Below are 14970 nucleotides of genomic sequence, written 5' to 3' on the forward strand. Positions count from 1 at the left end.
AAATGATTCTTGCCCTAGAGACTTTAACTTTGATCCCTTTGCATGAAGTAATAGTTTTACTTTGCCGCCGTGAGGCAATTGCCCCGTCCACCCCTGCCCCTTTGCCCCGTCCCATGCCGATCGAAACGGTACCCATGCTGATCGAGAAACGGTACCTGTGAGACGAAGACTTCCTTGTATGCTGATCGTAATTGGTAAATATGAAAAGAAATTGTACAATTGCATTGTGTTTCTTTTAGGTAACCAACTGCTGATTTTTGACAAGATCCCTAGTTAGGAGTTTTCTAAATTAATGTTGATAAATTGTTTTTGCATGAAGTCCCACATGCCGATGCTAATTTGTGGTTAGATGAGGATTCCTTCTGTTGCACAATGCAATTTGAGACCTTGTTATGCTGACTAAATGTATGCAATTAGTTCGTTACAGATTATCGTATTAGTGATTTGCATTGCTATTATCGAATGCCTTGTGATTCAAATGCTGCATAGATTGCACTTGTTTCGCCGTTATGGACAGCTATTAATGTTCATTTATGTTTATCATTTGGTGTTGAGACACATCTATATTGTGCTAGCTTTGTTAATATAGGGAAATAAATTCACTAACTTTGAATAAACTGGTGTGGTTATTCCTGACTGAAAGGTCAGGGTTCGCCGAAAATGTATTCTGGATTAATTGTTAAGTGTTATGTTGATCAGGGTATTGCTTATGTTCGTTATTGATTATTGATTAGATGCAATTGATCGATATAGAGTACGGAGAGTTCCACTTAGTCAAAAGATTCATCGGCCTAAAGAGCGTCCGAATACAGGTAAATTATTAGTACGGAACGCGCTATCAGTACCAAAGGGTAAAAATAAGGATTCCCTAAAACTGCACAATAAACCGAATAAATAAGGAATCGCTGAATAGAGAACTATTTAGCAAGTTCTTAAATTGGAATTTGTAAATTGTTATTATTATGTACCAAGCATTGGCAAATTTCGATTCCTTTTAAAAGGGTCGAATAGCATGTGCAAATTACCACCAAGTGAAAGCAGGCTATAACCAGGTGACAAATAAAAAAGGGCAGCTGACTTCCAGGGCTAACATACACAATGGGTGCACTCTATATGGTGGTGGTCAGGAGAAGTATGCTGGGAGCTCTACATAGGAGGAAAAGGAGATATGAGTGTAGTTACAGGCAGCATATAACTTTATTTGGTCAAACTTAGAAGTAGGTGTATGTGACATACAGACTCAGCAAGGCCATCATTATAGATATCGTCAATGAACTGCTTGCAAGGCTCACTAGATGCAGTCAATTCATCGTAACACATGTTTAGGTTTAATGTTCCTTATATCTGCGTGTGTCAGGGAGTTACCAAAATACTGCTGCAGTTTCTGATGGTATATCTCAGCATGTGTTCTCCGGGCTTTTTCAAATATTTTTGGTTGTAATGCTCTTCAAAATCAATGCCCAAATTTTTTTTCCAAATAGCCATGTTGATTTGCAGTCTACTAAATTATATTTTTATCAAATTGCACAATCCCCTAACGTCATAGGATGTATGGTTGGTACACGCATCCTTATGATTCCACCCTCAGTAACTTAGGGGCATATTTATACTCTGTTTGCGCCGAATTTTGACGCACATTCAGCGCAAACTGTGCACCATATTTAAATTTTGACGCCAGAGCCCGCGGACGTCAAAATTCCTCCGTGTGCGTAATTTTTGGGATGCGGGAAACTGCCTTGCGTTAATGACATGCAAGGTAGGCGTTCCCGCCCAAAAAATGACTTTAAGGCCTGTGTGCCTTATTTATACTCCGGTGTCATTTTGACGCACAGGAGGGGGCTGGCCGTAAAAAACGGCGCACAGCCTGATGTGCGCTGTTTTTTAACGCCTGGGTCAGGGCAGGCGTTAAGGGACCTGTGGGCTCATGTCCATGGTCTCTGACCATGGAAGGAGTCCAGAGGTGCCCTTCCCTGCCCCCAGGGAAACCTCCTGCCACCCTCGCCCACCCCTGGAGGACACCCATTGATGGGGGGACCCATCCTAGGTAAGTACAGGTAAGTTGAGGTAAGTATTTTTTTAAAGTGGCATATGGGGGCCTAATTTGGGCCCCTCTACATGCCACTGTGCCTAATGGCCATGCCCAGGGGACAGAAGTCCCCTGGGCATGGCCATTGGGCAAGGGGGCATGACTCCTGTCTTTGCTAAGACAGGAGTCATTTCAATGGGGGTTGTGCGTCAAAAATTGGGGCAAGTCCGGTTTGAGGCATGATTTTTGCCTCACACCTGACTTGCACAATTTTTTTACGCACAACCCCCATTTTCCCCTATGACGGCGCTGCCTGGTTTGACTCGTTTTTTCTTTTTACTCAGACCAGTCCACAGCGCTGGCTAATGTCATTCCTTAAATAAGGCACCCGCTTGGCGCGTAGGAATGGCATTAGCCGGCGGTAAAAATTTTGACGCAAACCAGCACTGGCGCTGGTTTGCGTCAAAAAGTATAAATATGGGCCTTAGTTCCTCTTCGGAAACAGGAAGCCTCAGCACTTACTCAACATTCATTTGATGTGCAATGTTGATTATTTTATATTGTTGCCCATTATCCTGGGAGCACTCATGAGTCTTGACTAGCTCGAGGAGACATAAGAGATGGGTATCTGCTAGGTAACTGGACTTAATGCATGTAACATTTTTATAGAAGATACACACTGTACTTAAGATTTATCACTTTCTGTTGTTTTGTTCCAGGTGAGAGTGCTTATGCCATTTGTCCTTGGATCTTGACTCCTTATTTGCAGCCGAGTTCCGCCAGAGAAATGTGTTATAATGATGCACACAAACAAACCAGGAATGCCATTGAAATTACCTTTAGGATTTTGAGGGGCAGATTTTTATACCTTCATAGAGGTGGAGGTGATTTGGAGTATACACCTGAGACTGCATTTCAATAGTAGCTGTGTGTGCAATATTACATAACAAGGTGGCGAGGATTAGCACAACAAATAAAAGATGACGAAGCTGATGAGGGTCCTCCTCCCTACCAACAAAGACTGATGGAAGACAATTTAAGTTCAGCTGAGGGAAGAAACAGGAGACAAGAGATCACAGACAACTATTTTTAATGAGATGTGTTGTATATAAAAAAGAGACTATTAGGCTTGTGCTTCACATTGAATGAAAATGTTAACATTTTTCTATTGCATCACATATATGTGTGTTTAATGTTCTATTATCAATAAATTTGACAATAGGAAAATATAATTTGAAATACTGTATTCCAACATACATGTATGTCTCTGTAATATTACACATTTTTTGTGCTTTGGTCTACCACCTGTTTGTCTTCTGACTACATGGAGGTTTTACTTCACCACTTCTACTCATACGACATGTCTGTAACATTGAGTCCTGTTCAGATATATTAGTACCACTTGTGCCTTCATCACTTTCTGGTGTTGTAATGGCACACCTTTGATGTGAAGTAGAGCTCACTTTTACATCCAAGACATTAATATTTTTTTAAGGTCTTACTTATCAAAGTATTTTATCTAGTTATTGGGCCTAGTAATGCAGTGATCTGCAGCACACTGATGCAGTGCTACTGGCTAGTTTTCCAACACATTTTTTAATGGAAATATCAGATTAAGCTGCTTACGCCTCTGTTTGTCCCCCTCTTCCATAAGGGTTTGAAAGATAGCTTGTACCACATCTGCCATATCTGAAATACTCTTGAACAATCATAGAAAACTGTGTGATTTGTTTTTTTTAAGGAGTTACACAATGCACCAAATCACATATCGCTCTATGCTGGGTTTTTTGACAGATAACATAGCACTCTCTAGTTTGCAAAACTTCTAAGGGTCTTGTATCGTCCTGTGTTTTTTGTTCACATCTCTGAGGCCTCGACCTATTTGTCACATAATCCAGTCCAGACTGCCACTGTGTGACAGAGTCGGTAGCAGAAGTGGTAGTGGCAGTGCTTTGGATGATTGTTGATTATAAGATATCTTCTGGTATGAAATATTCAAGATTCAGTACTGTGTAGGTCTTGCCATCCGTGGTGTTTGTGGGAGAAAGCTCTGGTTCTGCTGCTTGGAAGGTTGCAACTGCCTCTTCGTGATTTCCTGCAGTGCCAGTATTGGTTGTTTCTTTACATGACAAAGTCATTAAAAGAAAACATTAATAACTATTTGTATTTTATATTTCTGTCCAATTTGAATACTCTCATAATTGTTATATGTAAATGATTGTAACTCAACTACATATACTATTTAGTTATAGTTTCATTACAATAAATAACATATATCAGACTACAAGTCCCATCATACTTTCCAATGTTGTTAAATGGATATATGAATAGCTGGATAGTGATCTTGACAGATAGATTGATATTTATATTTTTAACTATTTTTATCATGTACAACAAATTGACTTTCAGACAAAAATGCGATAGATATTAAATAACATTGCACTTATCACTTCCAATGGCCCCTGTGCTCGAAGTGTCAATTGAAGATACACTACTGATCACTTCTTGGTGAAATGTTATTGCAATTAGTTCTTCCATCGCAGTAGGCAGAGTTTCGGTACTCGGTTCACCTCCAAACCCATTTACGTCCCTTTGCCTTGTTGCTAACCTCTCTTTCGTTCGTGATCAGAGGTCATACCACCTCTTCTTCTCAGGTACGGTTTGTGACTCGAACTGCATTCATACACTCCCTGGTTTGCGCCCAAATACGTTTTTTTTTAATTCTGGGACACTGAATGAGAGATTTCCAATAAGTTTTTATTTTTCAGCCACGCACTCCTCAACTAGTTTTTCAAGTCCAGCATTATTGAACTTGTACTTCCTTTTTCTGCTGCCGTTCTGTCCACCGTCCTGGTGTGCATTATCCACTCAAATTTGACAATGTTAGCACCCACTGCACAAACCTCCTTGCTCCTCTGCTGCAAACACATACACTCTGGCCTTTTATATCCTGGTTTGCTGATGTGATCATGAATGCACATGGTAATAATCGCTATTTTTGACTGCTATTCGCAATTCGGTTTTACCGATTCCTTAGTGAGAAATACCGAATCACAACAATTCGTTAACACCGGGGGCTAACTTTTCATACATTCTAAATAAGAAATCACAAATGAAGAATCAGTATCATTCTCATTTTGCTATTTCTTATTTGTGTCTTTCATATATGAAGCCCAACATTTCAAGCATGAAACATGAATTTAAATATAACATAAGGGCGCACATTCACTGTTAAGCGCAGCCAAGAAGCAGAGAACACAGTGAACGATCATTCCAAGAGATATTAGCATCCTCCAACCCAATTATCGGGATGTCACTACCGGATTTAGCGCTAGTGGCGTCCAGTGCTACAATATTTTTGTCCGCCCATGCCCAGTGACTATCACACTCCAACAATGCTCCTCATCTCTCCATAGCCCCTCTCTTACATGTATTCTAATTATTTTATAAAAGCTCTCATACCATTGTAGGGTGCAGCAGCACTTTACATCACACATACATACAAAGACAATAACTCATACATGTGTAAATCAGTGTATAGAAATTGTTCCATAAGACAAAGGTGATTACAAGGCCAAGGATTCAAATGTCATCCATACTGGTAGGCGTTTGTTAAGGGTGCTTGGTTTGTAGAAGCACAAACTCAGGATTCAAAATGTAACACAGAGGTTAAGGTTGGCTTTAATATTAATAATTTATTTCTACCCCAACAAACCCTTTTTAGCAACATTGGGATAATGAAGAACTGAGAAAAACATGACTTTTTAACCTGTATCATGCAGTTTGAATAGAGCTCTTTGATGGCAGTTCAAAGCTCACTGTACTATACCACGATTGTAACTTCAAGTAACAAAAGGATCTCTATGACAAAAGCTGTAACCCACTGATCTATCCACATAAAATAAAGATCTGTGGTCTGCAAGGTACAAGTTCTCTGCTCTACTTTAGATGAGTCAAAAGTGCCACTAAACAAAACCTGGATCCATCTTCAGCAGGAACATTAATCACCAGAGTTAATTGTTGCCTTAAAACTGCTGGATATAAAAAGGAACTCTGCACTAGGCGCTTTTAAACTCATAACAATTTGCAAAACACTGTGCCCCCAGTTCAGCAATAAACCGACCCCCACTAATAAAACTGCCCCCCAGGAACGAAACGGGCCCCCACCCTTCCAGCCTCCCAGGGAAATGCCGGATGCTGGGTAGACCAGTCAGGCCTTGATTAGAGACTGCGCCACAAGTACCTGAGCACTGTACAGTTAGCAACAGTTTAAGGGGTATTAGATTAAACACCATAACATGTTGCTCAAAGGATCAGTGATTGCTTTAGCAGGTGATCCTTGAAAAGGTGAATTTTCAAGCCCATAAGGAATTTCAGAAGCAATGGCAAGAAACACAATAATTCAGGTAAAGATTTACAAAGTTGTGGTCTACAGCTTTATAAGACCTTATTGGCTATTTAAGACTTGCATGTAAATGGAAGATGGCTACTTCATCTAAGGTAAGAATGTGTGCGACAGCACCATTCATTTTTATTATTAATAATGTATTCAGTAAAGTGCACATCTGGCCCTGTAGGTATGCTAGTACTAAGGATCAAGCACTAAACCCTAACAGAAAAATATACGAAATCATCTTGAAAACCAGAAGATTTTCAATTGTTTGTAGATCGTCCAATGATTTGCCTGGGCACAAAAAAAACATAAGGCAAAAGATTCCATCAAGATTAACTCGAAAAGGAAAAAGTGGAAATCTCTTTTCCATGTTCTTCAAGCCTTAGCGGTCACTAAGAGGCAGCTTTATCAAAAGTGGTATGGAACCTAGTGCAGCACCACTTTTTTAGCACCCCTTAGCACCCCCTAACGCCACCATGGTAGCGCCGTATTTAAAATACTGTGTACCATGGCGGTAGTGAGGGTCACTAGTGTCATAATTTTTCACGCTAGTCTGGTGCTTTGCAGGATTAGTGTAAAAAATGATGTCGCTAATCCTACAAAATACCCAGAGGCCCATTGTAATCAATGGGAGCCTCTTTTTAATGCCTGCACTTAGCAGGCATTAAAAAATGCCAATAAAAGTGGTGCAAAGGAATCCCAGAGATTCCTTTGCACCATTTTTACACCCCCCCCTCGCGCCGGAATGCCCACTTGCATACTTTATGCCTGGTGCAGGCATAATGTGGCGCAAAGGCTTACAAAGTGGCACAATGCTACTTTGTAAACATGGCACTGCGTTTTTTCCCCTTCCAATGGCACATTTGCGTAAAAACAAAATGGCTCTAATTTGGCATTGGAATGGCGCAAGGCCAGCAGAAATCTGGCCCTAAAAGTCTAGTAGATGAAGAGCAGAGAGACCCACATAGAAATTACGCAAAGATTTAAAAGTAAATTACGGAGCGCGACGCTGCCCCAAAACTGGCAGTGCAACGCTCTGTCATTTTCACAAGGCAGTGATGCGCCGTATTTAATAGAATACAGCGTACCCCTGGGTTGCCCCCAGCTCTGGCACTAAATTTGCTGCTGAGAGCCAACGTAGCCACCCTTGTGCCATGGTGCAAGGAAGGCTGCGTTGAGGGGGAGATTGTTTTTATGCAGGAACACCTACACAAAAACAATCTTAAATGCTGATTTTCTCTTTCTATGTGTGCTGCAGAATGCAGAAATAAAAGTGTTTCTCCTTGTTGCACAATGCTAGCCCCAACCCTGAGGTGGTGTTAGATTTTGGTGCTGCCTCAGGTTTCCGAAAACGCTGGGACAGCGTTAAAATGCAAAGGGCGTTGCTGTGGCATGCCCACAGAAACACTCATTGCACGCCCCTTGAAGGGCCGTATTTACAAGGTGACGTTAAGCCACAAAAGTGGCTCAACTCCACCTTGTAAAGTCGGCACAGTGCATAACTCCACTGCAGTGTCACTAAAAGTGACACTCCGATGGTGATAGGGCCTTTTAAATCTGGCCCACAGTATGAAAAAAACATTTGCTCCATTGACCACTTTTTGGGAAATTCACAGGTCCTTAAGTATGGAGTGCTGATCTTCAGGCAGTCAGTGGCTTAATGAATACTATCAACTGGGCATTTTGAACAATCTGTAGTAAATTTAATTAATAAGAGGGAAGTCCAAGATACACTGAATTACAATAGTCCGGGGAGACAACCCACAATTATCTGGACCCTTCTAAACAGATTGTAGGTTGCCAACATCAGGATGATCTTTCCAAGCATCTTCAATTAGAGAAAACAAATGAGAGTGATTTTGGTTATCCGGTTATCTAAAGGGCCAAGATATGTCCCTGGTCAAATACAAATCAGCTGTTCCTAAGCGTTTCCACAGATGAAGGTGGAAGGCAGCGTGAAGATTTCCTTACAGTCTCAAACTAATCTGTGTGTTGTCTGCATAAGACATGAAGAAGAGGCTACATGGCCTAACTGAAGTAGTAAACTGTGAGTTGCAAGCATTGAAAAGTGTACGTCTAAGGAGAGCCATTGAGTCATCCACAGAAAATAGGATAAAAATCAAATTTGTAAGGAGTAATGAAAACTGCCTGCATCCAGCAGTCTCTAAAGAAGAAAGTCAGTGCAAAGCCTTAGGATAGATGCTAGATTCAAACAAGCATTTGCAATGGAATGGGTCCCACGTTTGCTCGACTTAAAGCAATTAACGTTGTAAACTCATCACTGGACATTTCTTGCCACATAAACTGAAAATGAAAAGTAAAACAGTTTCACATAAGTGTGCCATCTGCCGCCATGAGTGCAAAGCAGACACACAAAAGGAAACAGAAGTTTGCTCGCAGTGAAACGTATCGGCAAAGTGAAATTATCCATATAACCGGCAAAAGTGCAATTATCCATGTAACTGGCAAAAGTGCAAATATCCATGTAACAGGTTTGGTGTCATTCAAAGTGCTCGACTACTGCCCAGCAAGATCGCACTACCTATGAAATAAAGAGAAAAAGGAGTCCAGAAACCATGCCGAAAACATGGAGCCTCGTATGTTTTCAGGAGTTGGCCGGTGCGCACGAGGCAGGCTAAACAACTGAAAAGGTGTGACGTATGCATGCCTTTCACTAATTAAATTTTAAAAGGCAAGCCCACTAACCAACCAAACTGATGGGCATGACATGTGTGTGGATAAAAGCCCAGGGAGAGATTACACCAGGGACAGAGCACTTTTTGTGCTCGACCCTAAAAAGTCTGCCAAAAGCCGAGGACAAATATACGAGTATCAACGTGGGAAGGCTGCCTCCGGCCCATTATCATTCATGGTTGATCCAAGGTAGACAGTAAGCCAACTTCTGTCCCAAGTCATAGGCAAAAGACGGTTTGGCATGCGTCAAGAACCTTATTTGCATCAATATGTGTAGACAATTGAAATCTTCCTGTAAAGTGTTAGTCGTCAGAAAGAGTACACAGGTGAGAGTAGCGTTAATTAATGTCATACGATCTGCATTCAGTTTACGAGGAAGGATTTAAATATAACTTGTATCGAAGCACTTAGGACCGTAGTAGGACTAATACCTGCATATCTTCGCAGGAAACTAGATGTAGAAGTGTGTCATTTGTATAGTGCAGTTAAATGAAATATGACTTGCTTTTGAGTAGCAATGTTTGGTGGTATTGCACCAATTTCAGTCTTGCTGTATGCGCTGCTTGGTCATGTGCTTGCTTTCAGTGGTGACATTTATGTCTGATAGTAATTATGGCAATCATTTCTTCACCTGTTATTTTCTTCCTCTAGTATAGACTTTAATTAGCCCTGTCATTAAAAAGTGCATTATTACAGTTCTATTACCCCCAGGTCCTACCGTCCTTGTCCCATTCATTATCCATGACAGGAAAAGAACACGAGGAATGCTGCGTCATACCCCGCCCCCACCGGGGAGTACATAATCATGTAGTTACCCAGCATTCCTCCTGTTCTTTTTTCTGTCTGATGACAGGGGTTACGAGGACGGTGCTGCTCCTCCAGATGTCTGTTGTCCTTGCTTCCTCCGGCTGGGCAGTGGGGAAGCTTTGTGGTGCTGGGCTTCTGCACGAGTGCTTGGCCTCGTTGCAGTTCCATGTTCCTCTCTAGTGCTGATGGGCCACTGGGAGGGTCCTTTGATCAACTCTTTGCGGCTGGGGCGGCTGAGTCTGCAGGAAGCGGGTCCTCTGCTTCCGGGTCCTGCTTCCATCTGTTTGACGTTGCGGTAGCGATGAGGAAGTTGCTGCACTTGGATGGATGACAGGTACTTTGTTCTCTTTAATTTTACAGGTTATGCTTTGCTTTTGTCACAAGGCATTTTCTGTGCTGACATTATGTTTTTTTGGGCGGTGCGCTTTTCTCTGGGACTCAGGTTAGGGCGCTTCTGCTGCAAGTCGTTTTTCCTCTTCTTTTTGGGAGGGGAGAGGTGAGGGGTTCTTCTTTTTTTTTTAAGACTCCTTCCTTCTGGTTCGGGGTCAGTTGCTGGCTCCGGTTTTGGAGGTGCTACCTGTGTTGATATGGGGAAACACACATCTAAAAGGAAGCATGTGGAGGTTTCTTCCTCCTCCTCTTCTTCTTCATCCTCCTCCTCATGGGCATGCTCGGAGGAGCAGGAAGAGAGATGGTGCCCACCTGCGCAAACTTATTAGAGAGATATTATTGGAGTTTCAAGTGGCTCCTCCTGTGGTGGTTCCGTCTGGGGTAGCTGCGTCTCCCTCCTCCAGTTCTGAGTTAGAGGGTCCTCCTCTGGAGGAACAGAAGGGAAAATATGTTTTTAAAGAGTTGTTGCCCCCTTTGATGAAGTATGTGAAGTTGAACATGGACTTTCCTGAGGTTAATGTTCCTGAGACTTCGTCTGGCTCTCTTTTGCGCCAATTTCAGAGTACTCTACTGGTGGATGTCCCTATTCATCCTTGTATTCAGGAGGTGATTAAGGTGTTGCCCGACTCTTTTCCTATTGACTCATTTGTAACCAGTTTGGTTGGCCATACGTCCTTGGCTGAGCATGCTGTGATTAGGGATTCAGTAGATAAGAAGGCGGATGTGTCCCTGAAGAAATCTTATGCTGGGACGCACCTGGCATTGCGGTCTGGCATTTATGGGACTTATGTTGCTCAATCTCTCTTGTCTGATCTCAAAGCCCTGAATAATGCACTGGATGGGTCCTCGGACTGCTCTGAGCCCATGTCCCTTACTGAACGTCAGGTGGAATTCCTGTCAGATATTTCCTTTGATGTGGTACGGACATCAGCCTTGGCGGAAGGGGCTTGTTTATCTGCTTGCTGGAATCTTGTCCTGAGGGATTGGAAGACGGATGTGGCGCAGCGTGCCTCTGCTTTGAGGCTTCCTTTCCAAGGCAATTTATTGTTTGGGGCTGAACTGGAGGAGAAGTTGCATAAACTCTTTAAGGAGAAGAAGCATTCTTCTTCGTTCTGGTCCTTCTTGGGAGATCGACTCCCTCCAGGCATCAGTTTGTGAGGTCACAAGGATGTTTTCCTATGGGTAGGGACAAGAAGCACAAATCCCCCCCCCCCAAGTCTCGTTCCTGACTATGTGACTGTTCCAGATCCCAAGGTCGGGGCCGTTTGCAACATTTTCTCCCAGCGTGGGATCTCACCTCCTCAGATCTATGGGTTCTGGACATTGTTCGCCAGGGTTATCGGATCGAGTTTCTGACTGTTCCACTTCAGTCAGGGGTGCGTCCTACTCCTTGGCCTTCCGTCCAAAGCAAGCAGGAGGCTCTTCTACTGGACATTTGTTCCTTGCTACAAAAGAAGGCAGTGGTACCAGTCTCGCAGGCAGAGCGTGGTCTCAGTTTTTATTCCATTCTTTTCCTGGTTCCAAAACATACAGGGGACGTCAAGCTGGTTTTGGATTTGAAGGCTCTGAACCAGTTTGTCCAGCATGTCCCCTTCAAGATGGTGGCTTTACAGAGGATCATTCCGTTGGCCCTTCGGGGTCATTTTATGTGCACCCTGGATCTTCAGAATGCTTACTACCGTGTTACCATTTATCCATCATCTCAACAATATCTCCGATTCTGTCTTCAGGGGTGTCATTATCAGTTCATGGTCCTTCCATTTGGCCTCCAGTCTGCTCTCCGTGTGTTCACGAAGGTCGTTGCTCCCCTGGTGGCCTCCTTGCATCTCCAAGGTATTCATTTGTACCCGTATCTCAACGATTGGTTGATTCACGCTCCTTCTCCTGCCTGGCTGATACAGGACTGTCAGTTGGCGTGTTCCACTCTACAGAGTCATGGGTTTCTCCTCAACTGGGCCAAATGCCAACTGCTTCCCTCTCAAGATCTGACATTTATTGGGGCTCGCTTCCACACAGATCTCAACCGAGTGTTTCTTCCTGTCTCTCAAATACATGTCTTGCAATCTCTTGCTCTGGAGTTCTTGTCACGAGAGGTTGCCCCAGTTCGGTTGTGGCTTCGGTTGTTGGGAATCATGGCTGCTGCAGTTTGTACTGTTCCTTGGGCTCGATTTCATCTCCGTCCTTTGTGGATTCATCTGCTTTCCTGTTCAGATCCTCAAGTGCAACTGTATGACATGGAAGTGCCTGTTTCCTTAGGGGTTCACCCGGACCTACATTGGTGGACTTTGGGCTCCTATCTGGAGAAAGGAGTTCCGTTACAACCCTCTTCTCTGGTGGTGTTGACTATGGATGCCAGCTCTTTGGGGTGGGCAGCAACCTTAGGCAACGCTGGTCTCCTCGAGAGGGGAAAAGTTCATCCAATTGGAGGGAACTCATGGCTGTCTTTAGGGCTTGTATGGAGTTTCTGCCTGCTCTTCTGGGTCATCAATTGGTGATTCGTTCCAACAACATGGTGACAGTAGCCTACATCAACAACCAGGGTGGGATTCGGTCCCAGTCTCTCAATCAGGTGGCGCAGCGTTTGTTTCATTGGGGCGAACGCTCCCTTCAGTCCATGGCTGCTGTGCATGTGAGGGGGGTGGACAACGGTGTGGCGGATGTTTTCCCCCCTTAGCGGACATTTCTCTTACCCCCGGCACATTTCTCAGAGTGTGCGAGAGGTTTGGTGTACCTTACCTAGACCTCTTTGCTTCCCGGCTCAGTGCTCAGGTTCCTCTTTTCTGCTCTCGGATTCCTCAGTCAGGTGCGTGGGGAGTGGATGCCTTGACGGTTCCTTGGCCGGACAGGCTGTTGTATGCGTTCCCACCTATTTCCCTCATTCCCTGGTTTCTAGCACGTCTGTTGCGAGGGGACAGGTGTGAGAAATCATCACCTTCGGCCCCAACAAAACCATATGGGATGACTCCTGGTGGCCCACGCCCCTAGGCCCCGCCCCCACCCCCGCAAACCACACACGCAACCTCGGCATCATCCTAGACCCCTCCCTCTCCATGACCCAGCAAATCAACGCAGTCACCTCATCCTGTTTCCACACACTCCGCACGCTGAAAAAAACCTTCAAATGGATTCCTACAGAGACCAGGAAGAGCGTCACACACGCACTCATCAGCAGCAGGCTAGACTACAGTAACGCCCTCTACGCCGGCACCATGCTCAAACTCAAACGCAAACTCCAGAGAATCCAGAACACAGCTTCACACCTCATCCTGAACCTGCCCCGCCACAAACACATCACACCACACCTCAAATCCCTTCACTGGCTCCCCATAGACAAGAGGATCACCTTCAAGATCGTCAAGCACGCACACAAATCCCTCCACAACACCGGCCCAACCTACCTCAACGAAAGAGTGAACTTCCACACTCCCACGCGCCACCTCCGATCTGCCGACCTCGCACTAGCCACTATCCCCCGCATCCAACGCACCACCACTGGAGGCAAGTCCTTCTCCTACCTCGCCCCCAAGACCTGGAACTCCCTCCCCACCAACCTTTGCAAAAACCAAGACCTCCTACTTTACAGAAAAAACCCCAAGACATGGCTGTTCGAACAGTAGCCCCTCCGACCCCCTCCATCCCTCCCCCTAGCGCCTTGAGACTCTCACAAGTGAATAGTGCAATCTATAAATGTTTTTGATTGATTGATTGATTGATTGACAGGTGTGTGATTTTGGTTGTTCCGTTTTGGCCTCAGAGGTCCTGGTTTCTGGTGAACCGGTTGCTGGCTGTTCAGGTTCCTTGGTTTCTTCCTCTGATACCCTTCCCTCTGTGGTCTGTTCCGCCTCTTCCTCTCTGGAAGCTTTGGCTTTCGTCTGGAAGTTGAAAGGCAAGGGTTGCAGCACAAGGGCATTTGTAGGCATTTGGTGGCCATTTAACAGTCCCGTAGGCCCTCTACTTTAAAGTCCTATGCTCGGCATTCGGGTAATTTTCAAAAATGGTGTTCTCCTCTTGGGTTGTCTCCATTGGAGTGTTCCTTGTCTACGGTTCTTCAGTTTTTGTGGGAAGGTTTTAAAAAGCGCCTTGCCATCTCTACATTGCGGTCTCAGTGGGCCGCTAGTAAAGTTTTTCGGGCTCCTTGGGGTAATCTGGCAGATTTCGATGATTTGGTTTCTCGGCTGTTGAAAGGTTTTTCTCTTTCCCGTCTTTTGGTGAAACCTCTTTTTCCGTTATGGGATTTGCCTCTTGTGCTTCACTCATTGGTGTCCTCCCCTTTTGAGCCTCTAGAAACCACTGATATTAAATGTTTAACTTTCAAAGTGGTGTTTTTGGTTGCTATCACCTCAGCTGGGCATATTGGGGAATTAGGCACTTGGATGGCTCGGGAACCCTTTTTGTCTTTTTCTGAGGATGGCTTGGTCTTGCGCCCGGATTTGAACTTTGTTCCCAAGGTGGCTTCTCAATTCCATTGTTACCAGAAGATTGTTCTCCCTTTCTTGCCGGTAGACTCTCCAGGGACGGGGGATCTGGATTGGTCTTTGCTGGATGTTTGTCTGGTTCTTCTGGTTTATCTTGACAGGACTCGCCCTTTTCGTAAGTCTGATTCTCTTTTCCTTTCCTTTGGCTCCTCTTCTTTGGGAGAACGGGCGTCCTCTCTTTCAAT

At 44.2% G+C, this 14970-nt stretch overlaps 1 long non-coding RNA gene across 4 annotated transcripts in view; it reads left to right on the forward strand.

Moving 5' to 3' along the window:
* Window positions 1-9967: 9967 nt before the first annotated feature.
* Window positions 9968-14970, forward strand: part of LOC138297250 (uncharacterized) — a 253742-nt gene continuing 248739 nt past the window's right edge. For all 4 annotated transcript variants that reach the window (XR_011203967.1, XR_011203969.1, XR_011203968.1 and 1 more), the window contains exon 1: window positions 9968-10254. This is a non-coding gene — a long non-coding RNA (uncharacterized lncRNA). The remainder of the gene's footprint in view (window positions 10255-14970) is intronic.

The sequence above is a fragment of the Pleurodeles waltl genome, chromosome 5 (genome assembly GCF_031143425.1).
Source record: "Pleurodeles waltl isolate 20211129_DDA chromosome 5, aPleWal1.hap1.20221129, whole genome shotgun sequence".
Classification (NCBI taxonomy): Eukaryota; Metazoa; Chordata; class Amphibia; order Caudata; family Salamandridae; genus Pleurodeles; species Pleurodeles waltl.